This window comes from Condylura cristata, unplaced genomic scaffold (assembly GCF_000260355.1).
Source record: "Condylura cristata isolate star-nosed mole 26May11 unplaced genomic scaffold, ConCri1.0 scaffold00036, whole genome shotgun sequence".
Classification (NCBI taxonomy): Eukaryota; Metazoa; Chordata; class Mammalia; order Eulipotyphla; family Talpidae; genus Condylura; species Condylura cristata.
In genome coordinates this window covers 3,620,153-3,631,783 of record NW_004567137.1, presented here as the reverse complement: position 1 = coordinate 3,631,783, position 11,631 = coordinate 3,620,153, and positions in this window count along the sequence as shown.

The window sequence follows — 11,631 nt, the reverse complement described above, 5'->3', positions numbered from 1 at the left end:
GCCACAGCCGCTTCAGTGCAAGTTCGATTCCTGGCCCCGGAGGTGACCCACATGGCACAGCAGACCTCTCTTGACCTGCCTGCTGCTCCCCTCAGCAGTGTACTTAATCCATCTGCCTGTTCTCTGTCTCTGGTGAATCCTATCACCGTCCTTATGCCCCAGTTCTGTATGCCTAAATAAATAAATCTTAAAAAAAAGAGAGAGAGAGAGAGAGAGAGCTACAGTTTCACCCTTTATTCAACATCTAGCCTAAATGGAGAGTCACCTAGCTCCACCTCTGTATCACTGAGTGGGAATGAAAACTGCTGGCTCACTTCTAGGACAAGCTAGGAAACCCATCACCCATGTAAGAGGCATCCTCTCGAGTGTCTAAGCTAAAGAATATCATTAGCTAAAGTATAGTAAGACTGGGTGAGGTGGTGGTAAGTTGTTTCTGAATGAGTCAGAGCTCGGGTGCTAAATTTATTAATGAGTCATTTTCCTTGCCTAGCAGACACTGTGGCGGAAAGTGAAAGAAGAAGCCATGCAATGTCTGTTTTTAAAAATGTATTCTGACCCTTGTCTGACAAAGATTTCAACATATTTTAGTGCTTTAGAGCTAATTCTTATCACCAAAAACATTCTCCTGGCTCCTTCTCAATTTGAAAAATGCAAGTGAGGTCTTTTCTTCAGGAATGGGGAGGGAAACTGGCTTTCATCTTCTTCCAGGAGATTCATATGATAAATTCCTAGTGGCCAGACCACTAGGAATTACCTTCTATTACCTTCCTCTGGGCAGCACCTAAAACACAACTCTTCTTAGTGATGGTGATGGTGACGATTCATTGACCTCAAATTTACATGCATTATTCGACTTTACCGAATAATTTGCGTTCATGACCACCTGCATAGACATGTTTCCTGGGTCTCTTATAGGAGATTCTCCAACCAAGGTCTCAAGGGGGTCCCTTCATTTCTATTGTGATTTCCCTATCATTTCTCTTCCAACCTCTTGTAGAATTAAAAGTCCCTCTACTTTGTACGAGCTTCAATCACACCATTCCTTTATGCCAGCACATTGGAACCCCTCTAATGCCACTTGGCGCTCCATTCAGCTTGAGGTCTATGGACAACTAGTAGAATACTGAACCATCATCCAGCCCCTCTATCTATTTGGCATTTTCCCATGCCCATCATGCCAACCCGAAATTCTGGTCTGCAAGTCTATATTCCATGGATCTGTCCTTGATCATGAGACTACGGGATAGACTCAAAATTTTGTTTATTGAGGCCCTCCCTGGTGGCGCAGTGGGTTAAAGCACAGCACAAAGAAGCTTAAACCACTTCCGCCTGAGTTCGATTCCCGCCTGCCCCGGAGGTGTTCTCCTTGCGTGGCTGGCCTCTCCTGACCCGCCTGCTGCTCCCCTCAGCAGTGTACTTTGTCGATCTGCCTGTTCTGTGCCCCACTCTGTCTCTGGTGAAGCCTCTCACCCTCCGCATCTCTGACCTGTACCCCAGTTCTGTACGAATAAATAAATAAATCTTAAAAAAAATGTTTATTATTGAAAATCTACAATGTAAACTTCACCAAATCTGCAACAGCAGACCAATTTTAAAAATCCATCAAAGGACTTAAAGCATTCCTCCTAGTTAGTATTTCTAAATGTCCCACCTTCTTCAAATCCCCAGCTGTATCATTCTTGATCTTTGTAATTTGCCTTTGATTGATAAAAATATGAATGTTACTTCATAGTTCCTCTTCCTTCTTCTCTCTGTAAAATGTATTTATAAATGTGTGTGCACACATACATCTCTAAACCTTTCCTCCCTAACTCTCCCCTCCCCCCATTTCTCATCCATCTAAGTCCCTACAGTATCTGTCTCGGCTCGGGCTTCCGGCTCACTCGGACACACACTGCCCAGATCACCCTCGTGGGAACCACTTGTTGCCCAGCTGTAGGCAATGTGATCAGCTGACAGTCCTTGGTGGCAGCTCCTTTGGGGTCTGCCTTGGCTGCAGAGTCAGCTTGCCTAATTTCACATCCTTATAGGAATGAGGAAAGTGGAAAAAAAAAGAAAAGAAAAGAAACAACCCTAGTTATTTCAGGCTGCTGCGGAGTGCTGTGAGCAATCTGAGCTCTTGGGCTCCCTGCTGCTCTCAACTTTCCCTACCTAATCCTGCCTCTGCATCCTTCCTTAGAGCTGTTCATCCCTAATCCATCTCTTGAGCCCAGACTCTGTGTCTCCTGCTGGAGACGCCAACGTAGTGGTCCCAGAGAACAGGCAGGAAGTTGGGTTTAACCGCCAGCTGGCAGCGAGGAGACCATTGCTGTCAGCAGGTGAATCACAGGAACTCTTGGCACAAGCACCAGTGGTTAAGACTTTTTATCAGTGGTGAATTGGAAAGGCGTGCTGGTGGAAGAGAATGTAGGAGGAGATGTGATGTATTAGGTGTTGGAGACTTACGTGGGAAATGGTAGCCATAGGGATCATGATCTTGGACTGCTGTTGCTAAAGCTCAGTGATACACTGCAGAAACACAGCAAGCAGCTGAGGACAGGTACTTGAAAGCCAGGCTGAAAAGTCAGAGGGCCTTTGTTTGCATAGCCAAAGTCCTCATCTTCTGCAGCTGCAAGTAAAGAGAGGGCCAAGGACAGGATCATCTGAGTCCCTGAACTTCAAAGATGCTTCAACTTCCAGCCAAAGCAAGTTTCTAATGCCAAGGTCAGAACCTTGCCTGGGGAAACTCTGGACCCTGCCCAGACACTTCTGGGTGGAGTTGTAGCCCTAGTCTGAGTTTGTAGCATTATTTGGTGTTAGGATTGTGCTGTCTCCTTTCTCTTCTCCTTCATCTGACAACCCCGATGCTGTTAACAGCCAGCTGCCTGACAAGTAGTGAATGCTCAGCACAAGTTTTAATGAATGACTCTCCAGTATTTACTTGGGTTATTTATTCCTCAATATCCAGTCTCTCTTCTTTTTATGGAGTGGTGTGGATACTAACTTCATGCTAGCCTACCCTTCTTTGACTGATGATTCCCCTTCCCTTACAATGTCTTCAGTCTTTTTCTCCCCATTAACTGCCCTTCCACCTAGAACCACACACAGCTGCTTGGCCAATATTTGCTTAATAACAATTTTTCCATTTGTTTCTCTCCACAATCTCCTCCATTGATAAAACAACCCTCAACCCAAATTATGATTAATCTCAACTCTTACCTACCCACACTGCTGTTCTCCATCTTTTCTAATCCCATAGGATCTTATTGAAGTTCTGTAAGTAAAATTGGACACTAATGAAAGGAAATATGCCCCGAGTGGTGATTTATACTTATACCAAGAAACCGTCTCACAGCCAGGGCTCATCACATAAATGTCCTCCAAATATGGGCAAACTGGGAGATTTCACACTGGGAAATTTGGGGACTGCTAGCAAGGAGGAGACTTCATTCTCCTGTTAACTAGGGGATGTTCATGTGGTTTTCATCTCAGTGCACCCCTCTACCCTCCTACCCCATTTTCTTCATTCATCTCTTGGGCTTAATAGTTTCAGGTGACATAAGTCTGAGTCCCTATGATCCTGTCCATGATGATTCACTATCTGTTCACCTGGGCACCACTTGATGGCTACTCGAGGTGCTAAGGATGGGTTCCTTGTGATTTACCTGCCATACCGCCCAATCATGGACCCAGGCTCGTAGTCTAACCCATGTTCAGCTTGAACATTTCAGTGTTTTTAGGGGACTGAGGGTCAAGAACTATCAAAATCCAATGGGTTTGAGAAGCAGAAGAGCTTTTGGGAAAACAGCCAGTCTAGAACAGTGTAACTCATAGATGTCTGAGAGCACCAGGTTGGTGTCACGAAGAGGTACACTCTGGAGCTCAGCAAAGCTTTGCTGCTAAAACCATGTCATGTCTATTTTTCCCCTTTATCTTTCTCCCAGTCCTTCAAACCAATTTATTTATACCAGAACCATGTGGCAAGACTCTTGTATAGGTAATATTTATTGTATTGGTATTTGGTGATATTAGATACCAAGCTGACCTACCTGTTTTGGGAGAAATTATTTGAGCAAGGAGGTCCTTTTTGTCTGCCAGTGGATCACTGGGGACCACTATAGCTAAGCCCTACTGAAGGCTGGAACACCCTCGAGGGAAGCTATCTGTCCTTTTCTGCTGTAACTCCCTTCCCCTCACCAGGCCACACTGTTGCTCTGAGAGCAGGTCTGTGCAACTCGCCATTACATTTCCAGCACCTGTTTTGAAGGCCTTCATTGGCTAAGCCACAAGCTACGATATCTCTTCTTTTAGAACTTTTGAAATGCTCATAGTCTCTGTATTAGTTAGGGGTTAGGGTTCTTCAGGGAAACAGAACCAGCCCTGGGATGGGCCAGTGCTCTTTCACTTTCTCTTACTCATTGCTTAAGAGATGCCAGCTCAGTTGCTGCCGGGGGCATTTGGCCTTCAGTTACACTCTTCATAGCTAATGTAGCCAAACAAAAGCACAATGCCCATGGAGCACCCTGAATTCATGGGTAACATACCAGGGAGTGGCACGCACACAAATAGTAAAATAGAAAAACAAATGAGTAAAATAGAAAAACAAATGTGGAATCATGTCAACTTTGGGTGACAACCTAAGTTATTGATCTCATAGCTGTTGAGGGTCAGGTGCCTAGGCCTGTGGTTACAATCAGAGTTTTGTGCCAGTAAGCACAGGGCCACAAGGAGCAGGGCAGGTGGGTGGGCAGGCAGGCAGGGGGACGAAGAGGCTGGCAAGACCCCCAGCCACCAGCTATCAGATGCCAGTTTCCGGTCATCAGCTGTTAGTGAATCTCTACACTTCCCTTCCCTGGGCTTTCTCTGGTGGTGACTCGTGGTCTCTTCCTCTCGTAGCTGTCAATCGTTCTCTTGCAGTGGCGCCCCCAAAGCTGTCTCTGAGGAACACTCCGCCCTTACAGTGCTGACCTGTAGACTCAGTTGTGCACACTTGCACATGCGTACACGCGCATGTTCAGGTGTCCAGAGTCAGGCCCAGGTTCCCACACCCACACGTCCTCTACATTCACAAGATCAAGGCCACAGATGATGGCCACAGAGGCCAATGGCAGGGAAGCTTCATTTGTAGGTTAAGACGTGTCCACTGCTGAGAAGAAATGAAACCACCCTGGCAAGCTATGTCCAGAATTGCAATTACACCAAACTTTGCTTGACACACTGCCAAACCTTGCATCAATTAGTACACTGACTTAAAATCTCATTTGTATACAGTGATCTAGCTCTGCACTGTTGCCTACATAAACAGGAGCACCAAGAGGCACATGAACTTCCAGCTCAGATGTCCCCTGGGGTGCTTCTTTCTGAAACTTAGAATAAATATTCGCTCTAACACATGTGAACTCTAACAACTCAAGTTGTTCTAGCAGCAGCTAGAGCCCACTATTAAGGCTTACACAGTGTAGCACCCAGTGCTGTAATGTGGAGTCCTGGGAATTGGTATTGGGGTCAACTGGGTAATAGGGACTGTGATCTCCAAGAAGGCCCAGCCAACACCAGTTGCCTCATCCCAGAATGGCCCCACTGCCTGTGCACACTCATTAAATAGTTTGTCTGACTACAGAGCACCTGAGTTTAATCCAGTTTATGGAATGATGGATGAAGCAGATGAGAGACCTTTACTTGAAGGCTGATTTGTATGACTAGGTTTTGTTGTTTTTTTTAATCAGAGTTTCAGCTGCTTGAGTCTTTTGAATTAAATCCTAATTTGTGTGAAGTGTTTTGCACAAAATTGGGGTGTACCTTTCTGAACTAGTTACCCCCTCACACACATACCACATGACCTTCACCACTCTCCCCTGACAGAATGTCAAAGTTATTCGCAATGGTTATTCACAATGGTTTATTTTTGTATCAACTTAAAATTGGGCTACTCAGAGTTTAGCCAACTATTGTTTGTGTGTCCTGAGGGGGAGGGTGTGTCTGAATGATAGTAACAATTACACTGGTAAACTGAGTCAAGAGTTTGCCCTCCCTGATGTGGGTGTGCCTTATCTAATCCATTCGAGGTCCAGATAGACTTGCTGACTCTCCTGAGAAGGAGAGAATTCCTTCTGCGTGATGGCCTTCAAACTGGGACACTGGTTTTTTTTCTGCCTATGGACTTAAACTGAAACATCAGCTCTGCCAGGGTCCTCTGCAGCCAGTAGGCCTGCAGAGTAGAATCACAGCCTTGGCCCTTGGCCTCACGCTGAAACGACACTATCGGCTGTCCTGGGCCCTTGGCCTATTGACTCACCCTGCAGAAAGCCACAGGTTTTCTTATGTTGGTGGTTCTCATCCCTTACTGGGCAGCTTGGGTTAAAGGTATGAGTCACAATGAATCAGAATTTTTGTTTTGATCCAGTTCAGCAGTTACATCTCTGGGCCTGAGCGTTTCATATGGACACCTGGACTCACCCATCACACAGCTTCATCACAAAGTATGTACTGAAAGGCAGCTCCACAAATCATCCTCTGATTGGTTCGAAAAAAGGAAAAAGGAGGTAGGATTATTCCTCCTTTGGTGTCAGCATTAGTTTCATCTGGGGCTGAACCAGTCGCTATAAAACTTACATTGTGTCTGCAAACTCCAATGTTAGGGGCCTCTTAATTATTTGGGAATAAGGGGCCTCAGGGAAGGGTGTGCTCTCAGCCTTGTGATCTGAGCAAGGTTCAGGAGCTGGAGTGGTTTGGCTGAGTCACCGCTGGCTGATGACCCCACGCACATCACCTGACCTCCACATGCTTCAGCTGGCCAGCTGCAGAGCTGCAGAGCTGAGTAAAGCCCTGGCAGGCCCTGAAGCGCAGAGGTTGCTTCCGCACATGGCTGCCCTGGGGCAGCTCTGGGGTGCAGCTTGGCTCCAGTGGAGGCGCTGGAGCAGTAAGAGGGACTTCCAGAGGTGCCTTCTCTGTAAGACACCCTGGAAAAGGGCCCTTTTGTGCTCTGCAGATGAGCATAAGAGTTGGCAAAACCTTTTTGAAGCTTTAAAAAGGTCCACACATTTTGATTATGTGATTTGAGTGAACTTACTAGCCAGACGAAGGCAATTTTATGTATGTTCAATAATGTTCATCTCAGTGTTATCTTTGATGATAAATTACTGGAAAATATCTAACTAGTAAACTATAAAGCATTATTAAAATATGTTGTATCTATATGCCATTCAAAACATCACTCTAGCAGAATAATTAATAATCTTGGAAAATGTCCAGAATTGGCTAGAAGTAGGAAAGGATTATAAAACAGCATCGTTAGCATAATCCAATTTTAAAAAGCGCTTGTTCATATAGACATATGCCAAAAGGCTCCACACAAAATTGTTAACAGTGTTTGGGGTAATTGTGAGTCCACTCTGCCCCATCTCATCTCCTGGATGTTTCCAACTGTTCCCATGGGCATGTGCTCCCTTTGCACTTCATGTCAATTCCCTGCGTCTCTGCTAACCTGCCCGCACACCTATGGGGCAAATGGATAGAGTGACATGCCTGTGAACCAGCTTGAGCAATTCAACCCCGGAGGCTCTCGGGCCTGGGAACAGAGTGGGATTTCTGTTTGAGGAGCGGGAGCCTGGAAGAATGATGACTCTGTGGGTGGTTTCTTAGAACCTTGATGCACGTGGCTTTCAGCCTTGACTCTGCCCTAAAGCTCTGACTTGCTGACCAAGGCTGAAAAATAGTTTGTTTAAGCAACCGATTCCTCTACTCATCCATGGTTTTCCTCCCTATCTATTTACTATCTATTAAGCAACAGCTGATTCTGCTTACCAGGAAGTATTTTTCAAGGGAGCCCTCGCTTTCAAAAGTAAGCAAACAGCCTTGGTCAGGGCCATGAACACCTGGGGAGGGTGCAATCAACTTTCCAAGCTCTGAGTCCACCTGCAAGTCCTGAGCTATAAACTACAAAATGGCTGCACGGCGGCACAGGGATGCGTCCTGCGTGGAAATGGACATCTGCGAAGGGTGCGTCTTTCTTTGACAAGGAAAGACGATGTCCTCCTTCCTCTACGATTCATACGGTGAAGGAAACAGGTAGTTTGTGGAGCAATCAAAGCAAATCATATGGAAGGCTTTTAATATGATAATTTGGGGAGCAACAGTCCTTCTTAACCCACAGTCCAAGCACAGGTCTTTCCAGACTGTGGGAAAAACCAGGCCCAGGGAAGCCAGGAAAGCAGAGAAGAATCCGGAATGGATTTTAGCACTGTGACAGACAGGCCACTGTGTGAAACAGGAGTGCAGTGCCCCCTGCTTTTCCAAAGTTTGCCCTATGCCGCTAGGCGTTAACCACAGACTGGCATTAGCACCTGTTTTCACTGAGCAAATGAAATCTAGAGTGGGGGAGGGTCCAATTTTACGACAAGACCCGAAAAGCACCCAGCGTGTAGCACAAAAGTGCAGGGCGGCGTCAAAGTGCAGGGCAGAGTGGCCTCGCACATCACAGAGACAGCTGGAGTGTCATGGAGACCCTGCCAAGTTTCTGCTCCGGAACCCTCTCTTACAGGTGTGTCCTTATCATAACTATACTGCTTTTACTAGACATGAGGGCAATGTGAGGTTTTATGTGATATTTGGATTGATTGGAGGCTTGGGAATGACACAGAAAGGTTTCCATGTAAATTAATGGTAATTGCTTCCCTGTGCCCTTTCAGCTGGTGAAAGTTTTCCGAGGGCATCTCCCCCCACCCCCTTTGATGTGTGTGTGTGGGGACCTGCCCTATTCTATTTTATGTAAATCACTCAAAGTATGCTCGGAATATGTGTCTTATAGGCCATCTGCCTTGTGTCTGGTCCTGTTTCGGGGGCTGGGCAAACAGCAGTGGCTGTGACAAAGTCCCAGCCCTCGGAAAATGGACTTTCGATTGAGTAGAAACAGTGAACAGATTTCATATGTACTGGGTGATAATTGATACTAAGAAAAATAAGGCAGGCTAAAGACCCAGCACCAGGAGTGAGAGTTGTTTGTGGAACATCAAGGGGAGCTTTCTCTGACCATCTGATCTTGGGCGAGGGTGTGGGGTGTGTGCGCCTTGACCAGGAGGATCAATGCTAGAAGTAGAGTCAGCTGTGATGATGTGATGAGATTGGCAGAGATGACAGTAGCTGGGAGTCAGGGTGAGGACTGGCCTTTGCTCTGAATAAGACAAGTGGTCAGAGGCTTCTCGGAAAGCCATGGTCCAGTCTACTTGGGTGTTGGTGGTGGAGAAGAGGTACTTTTAGGACACTGTTGCTTGATATTATCAGGCTGTGACCATGAAGGCTAAGAAAAGGAGTTTTTTTTTTTATTAATTTTCTTTTGCCGTGGTTGGATCTATTAGATCTCTTCTATGTAAGAAAAGGAAGAAGTGGTGGGGAGAGGTGTGGTCTCGGGCAGCCTGCTAGTGTGCTTCAGGGCCAGCAATGACTGCAGGTCAGAGGTGCCCACAGTTCAGGGTTCAAGCAGGTCTGCATTGTTACCCAAGACGCCATGCTTCCTGATTGTCACACATCAGATCACAGGGGCTGAGCACGTGGAACCCTGAGGGAAAATGAAGACATGTAAGGTTTGCAGTTGCGTTGTTTCAAAATCAGTGTGGTCAGAACAATGAGAGGGGGAAGTTCTGGGCAATGCAACTGAACCACCAGAGAAAGCTGCAGCAAGGGTTCTTGTCTTGGGGCTACAGTAACAACACAGTTGCAAGGGGCCCCACAGCTGGATGGAATTTGCACTAAGTCAGGCGCTGGAGGGAGTAAAGTGGGAGGAGGCAGAGGAAACAGAATTGACTGATAGTATTGCACGTGGGGTCTGCGTGCAAAAGTGGAGCAAGCGATCACTTCAAGGGAACTGACCTAAGGGACTGAAAACTAAAGTTCTTTTATGAGATGAATGAGAATGGGATGAGATGAATTCATGGCTAATGCTTTTGCTTAATGCTGGGGGACAGCTTTAAAGCATGAGATCACCAACAAAAAGCACAAATATGCAAACAATAAAAAGTGGTAATGAATAGACCACAACAAAGATGCTTATGTACAGCAGGAGTAGAAATAACAGGCAGAGTGTGTCCTCAGCTGAAGCAAGCATTTGGGCCACTGAGACATTTCATGATTTTGCCCATGTCTGCAAAAAATTGCAAGAGCACCTTGGCCGTTGATGTGAGGGTCACAAACTTACAAAGTTGTAAACGTGGGATCTCTGAAAATGAGGGCTGACTGTGCTAAGACTGAGAGCCTTATCGATCATCAAAGTGGGTTGGAGTCAGATATTCTGGGGTATATGGGCTGAAGGTAATGATGCAGGAGTCATTGCTCTGTCTACAGCTAGCGTGAGAGTAGAAGGGATCGTTTGGGGGCTGAAGGGAAAGGAGAAGAGTTCTAGAGGCTGAATGCTGCGGCACTCCCACAAGGAAGTGCCGGCAATGGAGACGGGAAAAAGATGCTAGTGAAGGAGAAAAGAACTGAGAGCTGTGTTTCAGAATAAGCGAGTTGACTGTTGGTCAAGGGGTGTAAGGTTGTGTCCCAAGAGAGGACCTTATGGGGTGCAAGGTTGTGCCCCAAGAGAAAACATTAAGAGCTGGCCTTTAGGCCAAATGTGGGTGGCTGGTGGTCTCACGGATCAGTTTCTCTGGAACAGCCGAGAAAATTATCTGATTGGAGTAGATGGAAAGGCAGTTCTTGCCAGCACTGTTGATGCAAATGAGAGTAAGACACCTGGAGGAGGATATCGGGCCCCAGATCCCTGTTCCAAGGAGCTATCACTGGCAGGGGGAGGTGAGAGGGAACGATGCAGGGCGAGATAAGGGACAGTCGCCGCGGGTCCCTGCAGTCATGGGCAGTGGCTTCTGCCCCTGCCTTCACCTCTCCTCTGCCCCCACAGACTGTGTGTGAGCCTCCGTGCGGCGCTTCTGTAGCTCTATATTCCTGTCACTTCACACGTATCGATTACTTGGTATCTAGCAGGCACTAATCAAGGTTGAGTGGTGAGAGGGAGAGGGTGAAACCCCAGACTTCTGCCTCCTCACGCACTCAGAGAGCTGGGGAGAAATGCTGCGGCTGCAGTTTGAGTGACACCCAGGGAGTCTGGGTCAGTGTTAATACCTGATGCTTGTATAACACGTCTCACCTTGAGAAACTCTATGAGGTCACTCCTGTAGCACGGGGGAAATAAAATTCATTCCTTGGGGTCATTCCCAAATCAGGAGTTTAATTAATCTTCTCATAAAATTCTCCTGCTCTTACTTTGGTCCCAGATGAGATATTTCCAGAAAATAGCTCAGCTTTGCCCAAAATGTATGCGGCTTGGTATCCCTCGGACCCCGTCTGCAGTGTTGAAATAAATCGCTTGTTGCTAAACAGAGCAATTGATTCCCCTGACATCTACATGGCCCTCTTGGTTTATTTTAAAATATATCAACTGACTTGCCACAACTGCCATTGCTTTTAATGTGTCTGACACATCCAATTTCAATAGCTCAATGAAAATGTCATGTAATAAAATAGAGGCAGGCAGAGGAAGGGAGCAGAGTGGGTGTAGAGACACACCCTTGGAAAGTCAGCAAGGAGATCGCAGGTTCAGGTGGGCCTCCTGGAAGGATCTCGCTCCTAGCTGTATGGGGAGTCAGATTACATAGAAATCTC